The 18772-nt window shown below is 38.3% G+C and overlaps 1 protein-coding gene across 2 annotated transcripts in view; it reads left to right on the plus strand.

The window, feature by feature from the left end:
- The first annotated feature begins 417 nt into the window (after positions 1–417).
- Positions 418–18772, plus strand: part of ITGA1 (integrin subunit alpha 1) — a 231151-nt gene continuing 212796 nt past the window's right edge. For both annotated transcript variants that reach the window (XM_082382196.1, XM_082382197.1), the window contains exon 1: positions 418–2415. The gene's annotated coding sequence lies outside the window, so the exon portion shown is untranslated. The remainder of the gene's footprint in view (positions 2416–18772) is intronic.

The raw sequence follows: 18772 nt of genomic DNA on the forward strand, positions 1-18772 counted from the left end.
CCTTTTTTCTTCTCTAAAGAATGTTTCCATTAAGATGGGTTGAGGTCCAGTCAGGTAGAATTAAGATTAAAAGAATAAACCAGGGGCTTCCCTGGTGGCGCAGTGGTTTTGAATCCTCCTGCCAATGCAAGGGACACAGGTTCGATCCCTGGCCCGGGAAGATCCCACATGCCAAGGAGCAACTAAGCCCGTGCACCACAATTACTGAGCTTGCACTCTAGAGCCCGGGTGCCACAACTACTGAAGCCTGCGCACCTAGAGCCCATGCTCTGCAACAAGAGAAGCCACGACAATGAGAAGCCCGCACACCACAACAAAGAGTAGCCCCTGCTCGCTGCAACTAGAGGAAGCCCACACACAGCAACGAAGACCCAACACAGCCAAAAATAAAACACACAAATAAATAAATAAATTTATATATATATAAAAAGAATAAACCAAAGAAATTTCCTGCCAAAAGGGCAAAAGCTAAGAGGAGTCGAGGGCATGGTAATGCCTGCCAAATACCAAGGGAACAGAAATAATGTGATAGGGATATTATAACGTTTAGCATGTATTCCCCTAAAGCATTCCTACTGTCTGTTATATTCATTAGGAAATCCAAAGTCGGGAAAAAACAAGTAAAAGGTTTTTTTGTCTTACGTTAATGGCTGCATTTTTTAAATATTTGACTTGCCCATTGCTAGTTGGAGGTGTCCAAAAAAATGATAGAATTGGATGAAAGAAATGAATATCTGAACCTTAATGTAATCCAAATTCCAGAATGGGGTGTGTGTGTGTGTGTGTGTGTGTGTGTGTGTATCGGAGGGGGTACTAAACTAAAAGCAACAAACATTGTAGGCAAAAAATTTAAAAATTAAATATATTGATTCTTCAATCAAACTAGTAAGTAGCAAATTTATCACTATTATGAAAAGGTACTAAATAAAAAGGCAACAGAAAAACAACGAGATTGGATCACCTAACCCAGAATTACCAAAAATTGTATCCTCCCTTATCATTCAGTCATAGGGAAGCAAACCTGAATCTATTTTCTAGAAAACGGATCTTATTGGCACACCACGTAACTCTTCATGGCTATCTCTTTCTAAAAACAATATTATCGCCCTATAGACTTAAGCACTCATGTTCCAGAACTTTTAGAGGGAATTAAATTATCGAGGGGGGAAATCAGATCTACTTATAAACTATACTTGTAAAACAAACAAACAAACAAACAAAAAAACAGTAGAGAGAAACTTGAAACTATTGGATACAATGAAGTTTGAGAATTCTTTGTTCATTTTAATTTATTAAATCTATATTTACCCCCTTTTATCCCTGATAAGGTAGCTGTCAAACCCAGTAAGGGTAAATGTAAGCATTATGTTCAGAGTGTAAAACTAAGGAAATGCCTTTCATAGTAGTGAGTAGAGTTCAGATTGTAAAATTATTAACTACTTTTATGGGTATGTGTTACCAAGTGTTTTGAAAACCAGTGGCCCAGAACTCCTTTCTAACCTCTATTCCTACTTTTCTCTGAACTCCTTAAGTCATCAAAAATTCTGGAAAAATACAATAAAATTTATTATTTTCTTTTTGAGCATATCAACATTAAAATAAGTTTAAAAATAAAAAGAAGAAGAAGTAAGAGGAGAAAGAGAAAACTAGGAAAGAAAAGATTTTTTTTTTCCTTCCTGGAAAGGGCCACAAGAACCATGAAAGTTCTGCTTTTGTGAGGTCTTGTGTGAGAAAAGAAAGGGTGAGAAAATCCAGCATTTACAAAATCGGAAGCCAGAGCCAGAGCCCATCTGGGACAGTGATGTCCCTCCTCGTTATCTTATCTTTCAGTCTGAAAGGAAGCAGAAACAAGGCCAGGGTCCCTCCCTAATCAGTACCCAGAAAACCAGATGTAAAGGAGAAAAGACACAATTACCCTGAAGGAAGATTTTTTAAAAGATATTGCACTGAGAGAAAGGTTACTTAACATTAAAAAAAAAAAAAAAAAAGTCTCAAAAGTATCAAAGAAAACAAGGGAGAGAAAAGAGGGTACTAAAACATAAAAAGTAATCATCATAAGCAAAAAAGTAAAAATTAAGTATGCTTATTTCTCAGTTGAACAAATGTATAGTGAAATTACAAAGAGGTCCTGAATAAAAGGGGAAAGAAAACACAGAAATAAAAAAAATAAAAACAAAAAGCACATTAAGTCTTTTCCTCACAGTCGGATGGGAAAAGCTATAAAGTGGAAAACTGTAAAGTCTTAAAACAACAAAACAATCTTCCACTTGAAATTGCAAAACTCCATGAGAGAGAGCATCTCGGGTTACACTAGAAGGAGGCCTTCGCTGGTTGCCTGCAATTGTTCCAGGCTCAGATTGCCAGAAGGATTCGCAGGAAAAGGTTGCTCCTTGCCCCCAGATCCTGATAATCAAGGTAAGCAATAACACACCTTTGTATTCGTCCAAAGAATGAGCATAAGAGCCACTAACAGGAGCTCTCTGATTTACAGTGCATTAGAATCACTTAGGGAGCTGGTTAGGAATTCTGATTCCCATAATTTCTCACCAGGGATCGTTATCTGAGAATGAGACCCAGGGATCCACACTTCTAACTAGCATCTACGGTGATTCCAAAACACATGGCCCTTGTATCTCACCTTGAGAAGCACTGCATTAGACATTGCTATAGGAATCCCTCTGCCCATATGCTGTCTATGTAGGTTGTGTTGGTGAAACATAAGACATCTTGTAGGCTCCCTCATAAAAAGGGACTAGCACAAGTCTAGTTGCTCTCATATTTGGGTATGAGATGAAATTCAAGATATTTTCCAGCAACCTGTAAAATTACAAGCAGGCCTTCTATTAAACCCAGAAATTTTGCTAAATTTATCAGACTACTGTCTTCATAGATACAAAGGCAGGCTGTGTTTGTAAGCCATTTTCAGATTATTTCTTAAGATTCTATAAAAACAACCTAAGTATATATTAAAGTACATTTTAGAGGGGAAATATATGCTACTCGCCCAGGTCACTAGATGGGGTTTCAAGTACAATTACTGACTTAATTTGAATGGAAATTTTTACAAATAGGATTTTAGAAGTTATCTCCAGATAATTAAGATCACAAAGAAAAAAAAATGGACAGTCCTGTATTTCATTTCTTATAATGCTCACTTTTCTAAAGTTTCTTACTGTTCAATGACACCAGACTTGGCTAGTAAAACACCCCTGCATCACAGTGGGTTGCCTACAAGTATTTATATTTGAGAGACTCTCAGTACATTATTGACTGCAAATCAAACCCCCCAGAAAGTCATCTTGCTTTACTGACTTCAAAGGAGCTTCGAATAGAATGTTCCTTTTCAAAAGGGGCCTCAGGAGTTACTTTGCTCCTCCAGCAGAGTTACGTTGTTTTATTTTGCCTCATACTAATCTACCTTTTTAAGGATCAAAAATGACTTTATTATCACTCTTCTATGTTTTTTCAATTGTGGAATCTTACAGGGTTTTTTTGTTTTTGTTGAAGTATAGTTGATGAACAATATTATGTTAGTTTCAGGTGTACAACATAGTGATTCAACATTTAAATACATTAGGAAATGATCACCCCAGTAATTCAAATAACTATCTGTCTTCATACAAATTTATTGATATTACAGTATTATTGACCATATTCCTTATGCTGTATTTTATCAATACATCATTCTTCAGTACTCTATGATCCTTTGAGAACTCAATGATAGATATTTTCTATAAAATAAAATATAAAGCATTAGCAGATTAAAGTCTTTGTCTTTTATGACCACAGTGGCCTATCCAAGCATTTCAGTTTTAGTCTAACAGAAGATGTGTTACTTTTTTTTTATGTGGTCGTTGGAGCCATGAATCACGTTAGTCCCTCTTGTGGGGGACTGAGGCTTCTATTTGTAAGTTAATTCTTAATGCTACACAAAATCACTCTTCTTGTCTTTTTTTCCACTCCAGAGTAACCGCAGCAACTGTTTGGCCTGGATATTCTGAGAGAGTCCTAATATTAAATATTTTTCTCCTATTGTCAGACTCTATATCATAATATCAAGCCACCCATGACAAATTTTTCTTTGGAAAATATCATTACAAATTCAACACACGCCTTTAAAATGACTGACTTAACTTGAGCATCTCAGAAGGACCCTCTGCACCACTTACCCCCTCTCCTACTCTTGATATCTGTTAGGATGGTGACTTGTTGAGGATGGCATTGATCTTAACCCTCAAGGCCTTTGGATGCTTTTGGTCCTGCTTCAGCAGGAGATAGACTTGTGGGGTTGACTGAATTTAGTTTTAAAGCTCTCTTATTTCTTGGACCTGTGTCTGCTGCTGCTCTCCTGGTAATTTTTCTAACTGCGACCTCATCTTGACCTCTAGTTTTCACTTATTCGCTTATCCTTCTTACTCAGTGACAATCTCCTGTTTTTGATCAGCGGTTTCATCTATCCCCAGTACTCTGGCTCTTCTGGTCCAAGCTTTTAGTCTTAAATACCAACTATAGCATCCTTATCTGTGACTCTGCCTAACTCTACCATCTGCTTTCAAATTCTCCTCCCAGGCCTTCTCATGCCCTCTCTTTCCAGCTCGACAATATCTATTCCCTTCCTCATAGCTCCTGTTCTAAACTTTAGTCTCCTCTTCCCTGCCACTTTCCCAGTATTTCCCAGATAAATTTCTGACCATTGAAGCTACTAGTAACAGAAGCAGAGGTCCGGTAAGGAACAAGGGTCCCAGGAGGAATACATGTAAACCTGGGAGGAATACTGACATTGAACTTTGAGAGAAGTTAGAGTTCAACTTCCAAAAAAATGAAGGCTACACACATAGAGTTTTTTCATACACAAACCAGTTTAATTATTTTGATTTATTCTTTAGTAAAAAGAAATATCAAGTTAGTAAAAAAAAGAAAACAGTAAAATTAATTATTCACTGACTTGAGGGTTTTTTTTTTTTTTTTTTTTTGAGGGGTTTTTAAACCAATGTTTTACAGGCAATTCGATCAGAACAGGCAAACTTGTTTGTACATATAGCCCAGTCTCAAAAATACATAGATAGAATAACCAAGAGTCTAATATAAGGGCGTTTTGTTTTTTTTAAATAATTGTTTCTCTATTTTTTTAATATACCTTTATTTATTTATTTTTGACTGCATTGGGTCTTTGGTGCGGCGTGCGGGCTTTCTCTAGCTGCGGTGAGCGGGGGCTACTCTTCGTTGTGGTGCATGGGCTTCTAATTGCGGTGGCTTCTCTTGTTACAGAGCACGGGCTCTAGGCTTGCGGGCTCCAGTAGTTGTGGCATGCGGGCTCAGTAGTTGTGGCTCGTGGGCTCTAGAGCGCAGGCTCAGTAGTTGTGGCGCACGGGCTTAGTTGCTCCGCAGCATGGGGGATCTTCCCGGACCAGGGCTCGAACCCGTATTCCCTGCATTGGCAGGCAGATTCTCAACCACTGCGCCACCAGGGAAGTCCAAGGGTCTTTTTTAAACTAGCAAATGTTAGGCAAAATTATCAGCCAGCAATAATAATACAGGTACTTTCCAACTTTTCTAATTATAAATGCATTCCTACGTGCATATCCTGCTTATTTTACTACTGTTTCATTCCCTAACAATATCTAGCCTTACCTGCAATTCATGCTAAAAATACTAATGCCAACCCCCATTACTTCACATACCACCATAGTTTTCTACAAGCCGTCTGCCAAAACAAAAAGTGACTATTGAAGTAAGACGCATTACCAATGAGATAAACCACTCATAACAATGAGGAAGCAAATTGCACTCAGAACAGATGAAAAGGAATCAATCACCTTGCCTAATTAGCAGTCTGCTGAATACACTGGTTTCATTTGAAATACATGCTTTTGGACTCAGCTTTCTCTGAAGAGCTAGAACTATTTGGTGGGGGGCAGTTACAATATTAAGGTGGTAGTTGAAGTCATGGGGTTTGGTAATATTTAAAGAGACACACAATATGGGGCATTAAAAGAAGAATCCATGTTGGATTAGTAGGACATACATTTGGAACAGGCAGGGCCTTTAATATTCTTCATAAAATCTGGGCCAACCTTTGAAGTCAAAGGGTCTGTCTCTAGTGCACACACACACACCAATTACACCAACCACTTGAATTACTTATTCACATTAAAAAAGTATGGCAGGTTTCCTCAAGACTGCGAGACCGTTGAGGAAAGAGGCAAAGTCAAGCCATCATAAATATGGGTGGAGTTAGGAGTAAGCTCTTCTTAAAATCCCCGTGGTGATCATGACTAAAATTTTTGAACAACATAAAAACCAAAAATAAATATTCTCGAATTTTATGGATCTTTTTATGTGCTCTGTTGGTACCACATATACACACACAAGACTATACAACTGTGTTCTTAGCTGTACATAGCTTTTTTTTAAACATCTTTATTGGAGTATAATTGCTTTACGTTGTTGTGTTAGTTGCTGCTGTATAACAAAGTGAATCAGCTATAGGTATCCATATATCCCCATATCCCCTCCCTCTTGCGTCTCCCTCCTACCCTCCCTATCCCACCCCACTAGGCCTTAGCCCTTAGTAAAATTGTAATGTGGTTAAAATACATCCCTGGTACTTTAGAAACATGGAACTAAAACTATTTGGAAGTCACTTAATCTAAAATATTAATTTTACAGATGAGGAAACTAAGAATCAGTAAGAGGAAAAAAATATCACATCAACTATACCTCAATTAAAGAAAAACACACAATATCTCAGATCTCTCAGACAATTGCTTCCTCAATCTCTGTGACATTTTCTTCTTCATGACAGGAAGTAGCTGTCTTTTGGGATTTTCCCCAGGGTGAAGGTCACATCTGCATGTGATTTGCATACGCTCCTCTAGCCTGGAGTGCTGGCTAATTTTAAAGTTCAGACTTGGTTTTCTAATGATAAGATGCCAAAGGTTGACATTTTTCTCACGAATGTAGCAGCATCTGCCATTTATTGAGCATTAAATGTGCCGGGCATTGTGCTAGGCATTTCATTCATATCCCCTCATTTCATCCTTACAAACAGTCTTGTATATTGGATAGTGTTACCCTGTTTTACAAGTGAGGACAATGAAGCTGAGAAAATAAATATTATGCCCTAGATATTTTACTGAGTACATAATAAAATCAAGATTGAAACCCAGGTCCATCTGATTACCAAGCATTTTCTGTGCTTCTTCCATCACTGGAACTCTATTACCAGGGCCCAGGGGAAATAGAGGGGAGACAGAGAGCCAAAGAGAGTCAGAGTAGTCACAAGCACTACTCTAGGAGGAAACACTGTAGGAGCCAGTCTGGCACTGATGCACAGCTGGTTTTCACTGTCAGGAGAACAACAGGCAATGCTGTTCCAGCACTAATAAATATGCGCTTGATGGGAAAGAGTGGGGAGACACTGCAACAAAGACTGTCACGATAATCACCAGGTTCAATTTTACCAGAGTAGACTTCAGAGGCCTCCTCCATCAACCTGATGGGTGGAACAAAATAGCCTGCCACAAAGTTCTGGTGATCTTGGAAAAGAATAAACATCAACTTGGGATATTGCCTTAGTGAAATGATATATCCTGATTTGAGTATTAAATCTAGTCCAGCTTGGGTTTCTGTAACAAATTCTCAAACCCCACAAGATTAGGAAATGTATTCTGTAAGGCGTTAGGGACAGCTGGAGAGAAATATTTGGGGCTTGAGCAAGTTCTTTGATATGGCCTGACTTCCAGGAGCCATGAGAAATAGATTCCACCTTAATAAATACCAGGTGTCAATTTTACACGGACTCTGGAAAGTAATTAAGACTAGGCAGGATCAGATCCAAGGAGTTATTTTAGTTTCAGTAGGAGTTATGAATTTTAGTTTGCCAATATTCAAAAATATACCCTGGAATATGGCCAAGGAAAGAGTGGAGGTTTGCCCTTCAGCCTTTCCACTGAAGTTCAAGAATCCAAATCCCTGTGAGAACAGCATGCCAGCTGTCATGCAAGGTTCTGTCACTCCCTGGCTTAAAACCCTTCAATAGTTACCCATGGCATTTAGAATAAAACCCAAACTCTTAAATGCAGATTTTATGACTCTCCCCTATTGCCTCCTCTTTATTTTTAGACATCCACTCATTCTATTGTCCAGTTATAGTCAATTTCTTTCTAAATTCTGTCCCTTCTCCAAGCCTTGGCTCATGCTACTCCCTCTTGCTGGAACATTCCCTGCTGCAATGGTCCCCTCCTCCCACAGTCTCTCTATTACCCACCCAGCCACTGCTGGTTGGCTGAGCCCCACTCATCCTTCACTCCAACATCACTTTCTCCGGGAGCTCTTCACTGACTCCCCACTTTCCTCTGTACTTATCGTAGTTCATTATAATTTCTTATTACATGGTTTCTTTGCCAGCTGGACTGTAAATTCTATGATGGAAAAGACATGTTGCCAACTAGCAAATATTTGTTGAGTGTCCACTCTCTGCTAGACATTGGAGATAGTGTGGTCCACTAGATGTATAAGATCCTATGTCTGCCTCACCCAGTGTTACAACCTAACATGAAGCAGATCCTCTTCCTCTCAGGTAAGATGTATTTATGATATACGTTGCCTGTAGGAATATCATGGATCTTTTTATTCCCTGCATATATATGAGGCAGGACAACTTCTAGATGATGGAATCTTGCTCTCCTAGAAAATGGAATCAGAGTGACCCAGAGGGTAGCCATTAGAGACTGTCTCCTGCCTGGGCTAAATCAGGAAGTGCCAATGGTGGAATACTTTGGAGGATCTTTGGAACACTGTGTGGCAAGCCCTATTCTAGAAACAAGAAAGATGCTGTCTTTGTCCTCCTAAAGCCAACATGTCTCAAAATACTCTGAGCAAGAATCCTGGTCATCTTGATTAATAATGAAATTATGAGCTAGCACTAACCCATCACAAAGTTACTTTGCTGTATGAGAGCTAATTTATTTACAGAACTCCTGGTATGTGACATGCCAAGCAATCAATAAAATTACAAATAAAGCAGTCTGGGAATATCAACTATAGAAGGCTGCCACTTCCACCCAGAAAGATTAAATTTTGCTGAAGATTCCCAATTTAGACTCCATCTCTCTGGTCTTTTAGCACCCAGACTAAAGTAGGCATCTCATTTAATTACTCAAATATATTGATATGTAAATTCAGGCCATCAGTGAGAATGAATTCAGATAATAAGTTAATCCCTCAGCATTCTGGACTTTGAAAGCTCTTTCTCTCCCTAGTATAATTTGTGCTGCTTTAGCAATTCAGAAACTATTTCATTTATCATAGATGTACTGAGATGAGGGAAGTTATTAGAATTTAGATTATTGACTCTTTAATTTTCTATTACAGTAAGTGCAATTCATATATGTAAGAATCTTCACCCACTGAGAAGATTATACCATTTTACATTTTTCCCTCAATCTAAGAACCACTTGTAAAATGGAAAAGGTTGGAAGAGAGGGAGAGATAGAAGCTGAAGAAAGAAAATTGTAAATTATTATATCACATGCTTGAGATGAGAATGAATGAGCCTACACTGGGGGTGGCTTGGACAGAGATGCCTCTTGGTCTTGAGTCCACTAGAGAGAAATGAATGATTTATTAAGAGAGGAATTTTGGACTTCTGAATATGCATATTAAATGTATTTTCTTTCCCAAATCTTTTTAAAATTCCAATGTAAGAAAAAAGTATGGATGCTATTAAATAGATATAAGTCTGGTTACTGACTGAGTAAAGCAGAGGAAGTGACAACTTAAGTATCTGCATGGGAGAAGCCCCCCCAAAGTGAGTCATTTCACTCAGCAGAAACCTTGAGGGGCTCTGAGGTAGGGCCACCAAGCATCAGGGCAGGCAAGGCTTTGGGGGAGACACCAGGTTGAAAACAGGGGGATTATTCAAAGTCTACACACTAAACAGAGGTATCTTTCAAACAGGCAATTATTAATCATAGGAGAAGCCAAAAGTTGTCTGAGAAAGAAACTTAGAATAGCCATGGTTATTATTTACATAACCATAACAATGTTGGCATGCCTGTTTAACCAAAATGTGCTGCAGAACTCTAAGGGCAGGCTGATGAGAAGGGATGTTGGAATGTGGTGATGACAAGGGGGTGCTGGGAAGGATGAAATTTTTAACTATGACAACAGGAACTCAATAAATTATATCTAAAGTGGATATATCAAGAAATATCAGGAATATTATTTATAAATATGGAAGAAGCAGCAGGGGGAAAAAAGTTCTAAGAGTTGAAAGTTGTTGCCTCTGGAGCATGGGCTAGAGTAGGGTAGGAAAAGGGACAGTTTTCAACAAGAAAACTTAGTTTTCTATGATTTCTTATATTCTCTGCATGTATTACTTGGATAAAAATTTTTTTTAATAAGAGAAGGTCCTTTGGGTTGCTGGGATATTATGATTATTAGCCTGGAAGAAACCTTGATTCCATAATTTTACATACCCAGGATGTTGTGATCTCCTTGGTATGTATATAGGAGATACATAATCATGTCTGAATTGGTGCATCATTAAAGCCACTATAATTATTTACAGTAAAAAGAAGATAGCACAAAAATTTAGGCCACAAAATGTTATACTGTGATTCTTTTGTAAACCTCAACACAGTGCCCGAGGGTTCTTTCCAAGGACCATTTTGTGTCTTGTGAACTGCTATATTTCCAGTGCCTAGCACAGTGCCTGCTTAACATGGATCCCTTAGAAGTAGTTGTTGAAAAAAATGTACAGAGATTGCAGCAATGGTAGTTAATAAACCACTGTTGAATTAACTGGAGTGGGTGGGAGGGAAGAGAGGAAGGAAGTTCTAAGGAAGACAACTTGCAAAAGGCCAAATATAATTGGGAGCCACGCCAAATTTTCTCCCATTTCTAAGGAATCAAAACCAGGGTGAAGTCAAGGTCAAACCACTAATAAAGGGAGATGAGTAAAATAAGTTCAAGGTGGTATATTTGTGAATTTCATTTGCTTGGTAAGCACTTTGTGTATGAAGGGGGTGGAGCTTATGAACTGAGAGGGCAATTCCATATCCCATATATGCCATCCAGGTTGGTATTTTAAAATATGGAAAAATAGTATTCATCATTCAACTTGGATGGTTAAGAAAATGTGTAAAAGGCTATGTCATACACGACAAGTTCAAAATATAATTCCAATCAAGTTCCAATCAAGTTCAAAATATAATTTTGAAAAAGAAGAGAGGTCGTCTAAGTAGAAAAACAAATTTTATGTTTAAGATCATGTATTAGTTTGCTAGGGTTGCCATAACAAACTGTCACAAATTGGTGGCTTAAACAACAGAAATTTATTGTCCCAGTTTTGGAGGCTTGAAGTCTGAGATCAAGGTCTTGGCAGGGCTGGTTCTTTCTGAGGACAGTGAGAAAGACTCTTCTAGGCCTCTCCCCTGGCTTCTGGTGGTTCCTTGGTTTGTAGATGCATCACCCTAATCTCTGCCTTCATATTCACATGGCATTCTTTCTATACTCACTATGTGAGTGTCTGTGTCCAAATTTACCCTTTTTATAAGGATACCAGTCATATTAAATTAGGGGCCCACTATACTCCAGTATGACCTGATATTAATTATATCTGCAACAGCCCTATTTCCAAATAAGGTCACATTCTGAGGTACTGGGGTTAGGACTCCAACATATGAATTTTGGGGGACACAATTCAATCTATAGTTTTTTCTAGTCTAGGTTCTCTAGAATAATAATCTTTTTTTCTCCCTACTACTTTGATTCTAAGTATAGCCTTTGTACATTTCATTATACCTCCCCAAATCTACCTTGCAAAGAGGCAGACTACACAGAAGGGTGGATGGCTGGTTAAACAGATGTATCTGATTGTGACTGTTAGGCCGGAGCCAGCCCAGAAGATGGTATGCATACTTGAGAACCAAAACTAATAGACCAAATGTCTCTTCTTGATGAAAGCTCCCCTAAGATGAAAGAGCAAAAAAGCCTATCTACTCCCTGGGAATTGGGGAGGAAAAAATATCCTTAGAATTAAGCACAAGTTAATATCTCAATATACTATCACTGTAATTTTCAACTTCCATTAAGAAAGTAACATTATTATATTATAATTACATTCACTTCTTTTAATAAAGTAGTAATGATCTTCAGAAAATACCACCACCATGAGAGCATTCCTTGAATGCAATTCTGAAACAAGAGGTTCAATAAATTATCTGAGCAATAGCAGTATTATCATTGAATTTAATTCTCAAGAGTGATTTTGTAAAAGACATAGTTGTTGGTTCAAGAAAAAGTTAATTTCAAGGAGTTGATGTTGTCATGAATTATTTATTCATTAACTACTTCAGTCATTTCAATCATAAGTAGAATTCCTTTTCCTATCTGTTGGTTTTTATCTGAAATTTCCTTTTCCTTTCACCATTTCTCTGCTCAGCCCCTCAATGCCTGCACTTCTTCCAACACTACTTCTAGACCCGAAGACTGATTACTCCAATGAATGAATAATTATTACATTCCCAAAACAAGCAGCAGCAGGTTCCAAAGTTGGCCATATGGACAAAGGTAAAGAGGAATTATAGAAATAGAAACTATAAAACATTGTTGAAAGTAATGGAAGAAGATCTAAAAAATGGAAAGACAGCCCGTGTTGAAGACTTTATGTTTCTAAGATGGCAGTACTTCCCAAATTGATCTATAAATTCAATAAATCTATATCAAAATTCCAACTGCTTTTCTTGCAGAAACGAGCAAGCTGATCCTAAAATTAATGTGGAAAGGCAAGGTCCAATATGTGACCTTGGATTAGCAGTTTCTTAGACATGACACCAAAAACCCAACAACCAAATGAAAATGGATAAATCAGTCTTCATCAAAATTACAAATTTTTGTGCCTCAAAAGACACTATCAAGAAAGTGAAAAGAGTGCTCGCTTCGGCAGCACATATACTAAAAAATTGGAACGATACAGAGAAGATTAGCATGGCCCCTGCGCAAGGATGACACGCAAATTCGTGAAGCGTTCCATATTTTTGTTTTAAAATAAAAAAAAAAAAAAAAAAAGAAAGTGAAAAGACAACTCACAGAATGGGAGAAAATAATTGAAAGTAATATATATGATAAGGGTCTAATATCCAGAATATATAAAGAATTCTCACAACTCAACAGTAAAATGACAAATAACCCAATATAAAAATGGGCAAAAGATTTAAATAGACATTTCTCCAAAGAAGATATACAAGTGACCAATAAGCACAATATGTTACCATCATTAGTCATTAGGAACTTGCAAATCAAAACTGCAATGAGGGCTTCCCTGGTGGCGCAGTGGTTGAGAATCTGCCTGCCAATGCAGGGGACACGGGTTCGAGCCCTGGTCTGGGAAGATCCCACGTGCCGCAGAGCAGCTGGGCCCGTGAGCCACAACTACTGAGCCTGCGCGTCTGGAGCATGTGCTCCGCAGCAAGAGAGGCTGCGATAGTGAGAGGCCCGCACACCGCGATGAAGAGTGGCCCCTGCTTGCCACAACTAGAGAAAGCCCTCGCACGGAAACGAAGACCCAACACAGCCATGAATAAAAAAATAAACAAATACTTAAAAAAAAAAAAAAACTGCAATGAGATACTACTTTACACCCACTAGGATGGCTATAACCAAAACAGAAAATAACAATAATTAACCTCTTTGGGAGATTATCAAGATCTTAAGGTGTCCAGGTAAAAACAAAGTCAGAGAATAATAAAGCGTCAGAGAAAACTCTTGGGACATCTTGAGGCCAGACATACCCAGACATGTAAATGTAGGCCATGCAAACTGTTAACCTGTCTGTGGTTGCCACAGGTCCCAGCACTGGATTTTACAGCCAGTGAAGCAGCTGCCTAAAGAAGCATTCAATAGAAGATCGCTAGGAAGGGAGCATGAGTCAAAACCCAGAGTACAACTTCTATCTTTAACCTAGTTTTCGAAAAGTGGCGGTGGGGGAGTTAGACCGTATGGGAACAGTCTTGGCTCTGTATGGACTCTGCTCAGTGTACTTAATTTCAGTGTGAAGAAGTGAATTAATATCAATGGAGAATCCATTCTCTGATCAGTTTTATGTGTTACAATATTTTAAAATATACAGGATCAGAAAATCATAGAAGACTTATTTAACACTTCCTCATCATTCTTGTTTGTTCCAGAAATGTTTGATATAGTTGTTCGGCTATTTTTGCTCTCCTCATTATAATATTTATTTCATCAAATAGATGTTCATTCCTTTCCATTCTCTGAAAGGCACTAGTGTAGTTTGTGCTCTTATGCTCTGACCTTTGAAATAATTCATAATTAGACTAGTGAATGCTTTTCCCTCATTTTCCAACCTCAAAGCTAGCAAGTAACTGCTAGAATAGTCTGTGACCTATAAGAAAGAATGCTAAAAAGCTTATAATTATTAGAGAATGGTACTGTTTTCTGCAAAGCAACTAAACACTGAATGTCTTGTTCTTGAGAAAGTAAATAATAGGAATAAAAAGTGATTTCTCTATAAATTTCCCTATAATCCATGACTAAAGTTACACTTTAACTCAATCAGAAAATAGTTCCTCATTTTTCATATTTAATATATTCCTACTATCTGCCAGATAATCTGATTAAGACAGAGAAACAGAAATGAGTAAGCACCTCACAGTTTAGGGGTGAAGAGAGACATATAAACAAATAAAGTTAAAATCATTTTGATAATTTTAACAACAGAATCATGAACACAATATCAGAGAAAGGAGTGTTTAATTCTGTAGAAATGTCAAGGAAATCTCCTCCTCAACGTCAAATTTCCTAATTACAGGCTCAGATAGTACCACAACTTTACCTTTGATAGAAGTTCTATCATGAATGCAATTTTCCATTTATCCAGTGAGCATTTGATTAATCCCTCTCTCCTCCATTAATATGTTAACTTTTAAATATTTGGGCATGGGGCATGTCTGTTCCTGCCCACTTTAAATTCTCAACACATAGATAATGTGTTGATACTATAAATTAGTATCTCTTAAATATTGTTGAATATATGTAGGGAAAGTATTCATAAAGGAATACATTAGGATTCTTTACCTGGCTGTTGGAATTAGATTAGGAGTTTGCCAGGAGAACTAGGCAAAAAGAGAAGGACATTGCAGGCAAGGGGTACAGCACTGTGTGCAAAGAGCTGAAGGCACGTGTGCTTGATGCTGGGGTATAAAATCGGAGATGGGATTTAGAGGAACATGTGATAGAGGGCAAAAGAAGATGGAGTGTGCAGAACATGAGACGTCGTGCTGAGCAATTTTAGCTTTATCTCGGAGACAGGGGTCACTGAAGCATTTTAGGCAAGTGAGAAACATGACTGGACTTTCTTTTAAATCTTAGGAAGACCAATTTTTACAGTTCTATGTTCATTAGGATATTTAGGTTGCAAAGAACAGAAGTTCCCTTGGGTTATATAGGAGAGTTTATTATAAGAATAAGCAGGAAAGCAAGGGAAATTTCTGACAACAATTAAACAGATAATATGGAGAAATACTGGGTGTCTTCTGTGGCTTTGGCAAGAGCAATTTCATTGATGTTGTGGGAGCAGATACCTGATTACAAGTGAAGGACTTAATTGGTGAGGAAGGAATAGAGATGCTGAAAATGGACTGCTTTTTCAAGAAGCTTGAAAAAAGAAGGAGGCTTTCAGGCTAACATGATGCTGAGAAATTATGCTTCAAAATCTTTCCAACACATAGCAATGATGGGTAAAATGTTAAACACACACACACACACACACACAAACACCACAACTGGACTCAGATATAAGATAAATATCTATGTGGATGAGAAATAGAACAGAAACAAAGAGTGGTGAGTAGAGGCTGAAGTCACAATTTTCTGAGTTTTGCAGTTGTGACAAATAATATAGCAGTGCTGGGCCAGAGCTCATTAAAAGTAGTCCTTTCGAGGCAAGAATATACAATGGAGAAAAGACAGCCTCTTCAATAAGTGGTGCTGGGAAAACTGAACAGCTACATGTAAAAGAATGAAATTAGAACACTCCCTAACACCATATACAAAAATAAACTCAAAATGGATTAAAGACCTAAATGTAAGGCCAGACACTATAAAACTCTTAGAGGAAAACATAAGCAGAATACTCTTTGACACATATCACAGCAAGATCATTTTTGACCCACCTCCTAGAGAAATGGAAATAAAAACAAAAATAAACAAATGGGACCTAATGAAACTTAAAAGCTTTTGGACAGCAAAGGAAACCATAAACAAGATGAAAAGACAACCCTCAGACTGGGAGAAAATATTTGCAAACGAAGCAATTGACAAAGGATTAATCTCCAAAATTTACAAGCAGCTCATGCAGCTCAATATCAAAAAAACAAACAACCCAATCCAAAAATGGGCAGAAGACCTAAATAGACATTTCTCCAAAGAAGATATACAGATTGCCAACAAACACATGAAAGGATGCTCAACATCACTAATCATTAGAGAAATGCAAATCAAAACGACAATGAGATATCACCTCACACCAGTCAGAATGGCCATCATCAAAAAATCTAGAAACAATAAATGCTGGAGAGGGTGTGGAGGAAAGGGAACTCTCTTGCACTGTTGGTGGGAATGTAAATTGATACAGCCACTATGGAGAACAGTATGGAGGTTCCTTAAAAAACTACAAATAGAACTACCATACGATCCAGCAATCCCACTACTGGGCATATACCCTGAGAAAACCATAGTTCAAAAAGAGTCATGTACCAAAATGTTCATTGCAGCTCTATTTACAATAGCCAGGACATGGAAGCAACCTAAATGTCCATCGACAGATGAATGGATAAAGAAGATGTGGCACATATATACAATGGAATATTACTCAGCCATAAAAAGAAATGAAATGGAGGTATTTGTAATGAGGTGGATGGAGTTAGAGTCTGTCATACAGAGTGAAGTAAGTCAGAAAGAGAAAAACAAATACAGTATACTAACACATATATACGGAATCTAAGGAAAAAAAAAAAAAAAAAAGGCCATGAAGAGCCTAGTGGCAAGACGGGAATAAAGACACAGACCTACTAGAGAATGGACTTGAGAATATGGGGAGGGGGTGGGGTGAGATGTGACAGGGTAAGAGAGTGTCATGGACATATATACACTACCAAATGTAAAACAGATAGCTAGTGGGAAGCAACCACATAGCACAGGGAGATCAGCTCGGTGCTTTGTGACCACCTAGAGGGGTGGGATGGGGAGGGTGGGAGGGAGGGAGATGCAAGAGGGAAGAGATATGGGAACATATTGTATATGTATCACTGATTAACTTTGTTATAAAGCAGAAGCTAACACACCATTGTAAGGCAATTATACTTCAATAAAGATGTTTAAAATAAATAAATAAATAAATAAAGTTTTTAGATAGTTTTACATTTAAATAAGCATCCTTAAATTGTAAGTATAATTACTAAAAGAAAAAAATAGAAATTCAATCATGACCCAGAAGAGATTTAGCTGAGATGGACCGTTATCACCCATCAGCAAGATTTCTCAAGGTGGGTGTGAGGTTTCCTAAGGGCACAGGGGTGGTTGGATTGTCCTCAACAAAACACTGGGTTACCTGCAGGGTGATGAGTAAATGTTTTTGTCAGAAGATAACAACCTTCAAGGGAGTGAATTTCTGTCTTCACCGGGTGAATATATCCCTGGAACTTGGCCCTGGAGTGCTGTGATTGATACTGGATTCTTTGCAAAGACTGTTACTATAAGTGCTAGAGTGGAATATTTTATAGAGGTTTTTCAGGAGATAGGAATTCCCCTCCAGGCCCAAAGTTCACAGCTCCTTGGGATGAGCTCTTGGCTTTTTTTTAAAGCCGTCTGTCAGTGCCCCTGACAGCCTCGGAACACTAGGTCAGGACAGGACCAACATCTGCCACTGCACTAAGAAAAATTGTTCCCTACCATTCACCTGAAAGCCCATTTTCTCAGTGGAGTCAGGCCAAAATGGGTCTTTCTACAGCTTTCCTATCCCCAGACCCTCACATCTCCTGTCCCTTTATTTCCCTTACTGGAGTCTACCCCGTGATTCCAGAGTGACATTCTGTCCCTGCCCATGCTGTGGTAGAGGGTCATACAGAGTTCTACAGAGGAGAGAAGAGCACAGCAGGTCCCTAGCCAGGCTCAGGGAACCCCTCCCTGATGGCACTGCTGGATCCAGCTGGTCCCAGGCACTGCCAGGAGACTTAGAACATTTTGACAAATGCATGGGCTCCCTAAGGCACAGGGCCCCTGCTTTCCCAGGTCTAAGGTATGCAATGAGGACCCTGCTACAAGAATAATATTTAGGAATGAATTTGGTCCAAGTTCTGGATTCTGGTTGGGCTAAATGCCTCTAAGGCTCAGGCCTCAGGTTGGACAGGACAGTAGTAGATCTGTTCCTCCTTGAGCCCCAGAAGATAGGAGATGATAAACAAAGCTGAGGGTTCGTTATGAAAAAAGAAAGAGGACACTTCTCCATCAAACTCATTGTCCTTATTTTGCATTATCAATGGATGTTGATTATTTCAGTATTCATGTCCAAGACTCTACTGAATATAAAATAATTATTACCACCTCAATAGCTGCTATTTGGTTTCAAGAAATTTACTGGAAGATTTAATTAAGTAAGAAGGCTTGACAAGGCAATGTATTTTGAGAAGCTGTAGCATGCTACAAATGGTGACATGAGGGAAAATGCCAATGGTTTTATCCTCAAATG

Source organism: Balaenoptera borealis (assembly GCF_965194805.1).
Source record: "Balaenoptera borealis genome assembly, chromosome: 2".
Classification (NCBI taxonomy): Eukaryota; Metazoa; Chordata; class Mammalia; order Artiodactyla; family Balaenopteridae; genus Balaenoptera; species Balaenoptera borealis.